Raw genomic sequence first — 759 nt, 5'->3', positions numbered from 1 at the left:
GATATTGCTATGTAATACACACTATACATGTGAAGCCATGCATTTTGTTAGGTCTTGTTCAACCTTGGTGACATTCTAATCAATGGTTCCCTAGTCAAATCTGAATGGATTTTAGAAATTCTTGATGCAATGGAATCATTAGTTAACCTATTACCAAATGGTATTAACCAATCTCATCAAATGTCAAAGCATTCTTCTGAATTGTGCAAAAACCTAGACAACGTCACAAAAAACCCTAGTCAGAACCATTGTGGCTTCAAACTGAAATTTCTCCCAAAATACTAAACCAATTTAGTCGGTGAAAGACTCATTAGAAAGCTTACATAATGGGCTACAAAGTAGTAAAAACCGAATTGAGTTTAAGCAAGAGATTAAGGAGCTATGGAGAAAAGAATCGAGCTTAAAAGCACACCAAGCACAAGGGAAAAGCAAGGTAAATTGTCCCAAAACGTTCCCATCTATGCCTCCCGAAAAGGGAACGGGAGCCGTTGATAGAGATGAATCGGAGGGCCGAAATTCAAACTTGAAGCGAGGAGCGATCCATGCGGAGGGTGTGTGGACCAATGAGAATCGAGTATTTGGATATAATCCTACACATACTTTATTATTTAAACCACGTAATTTCCGTCTTCTTCTCTCACACCCAAAAAATTTCCTCAGTAAGCTACGTCCTTCGCAGATCCACCTCTACCACCCTCCTCATTGGAGTTTCTATTTTCCAATCTCAATTCCCATTTTGCCCCTCGCCTCCTTCTCTTT

At 39.7% G+C, this 759-nt stretch overlaps 1 protein-coding gene across 2 annotated transcripts in view; it reads left to right on the top strand.

Annotated features, from left to right (window-relative positions):
• LOC107645251 (histone H1) overlaps nucleotides 622–759 on the top strand; it is a gene marked incomplete in the record, with an annotated part of 1,677 nt that continues 1,539 nt past the window's right edge. For both annotated transcript variants that reach the window (XM_016349238.2, XM_016349237.2), the window contains 1 exon segment: nucleotides 622–759.

This window comes from Arachis ipaensis, chromosome B06 (genome assembly GCF_000816755.2).
Source record: "Arachis ipaensis cultivar K30076 chromosome B06, Araip1.1, whole genome shotgun sequence".
NCBI classification, from domain to species: domain Eukaryota; kingdom Viridiplantae; phylum Streptophyta; class Magnoliopsida; order Fabales; family Fabaceae; genus Arachis; species Arachis ipaensis.
The sequence above is the reverse complement of the archived record's forward strand: the minus strand, read 5'-3'. Positions and strand labels throughout refer to the sequence as shown.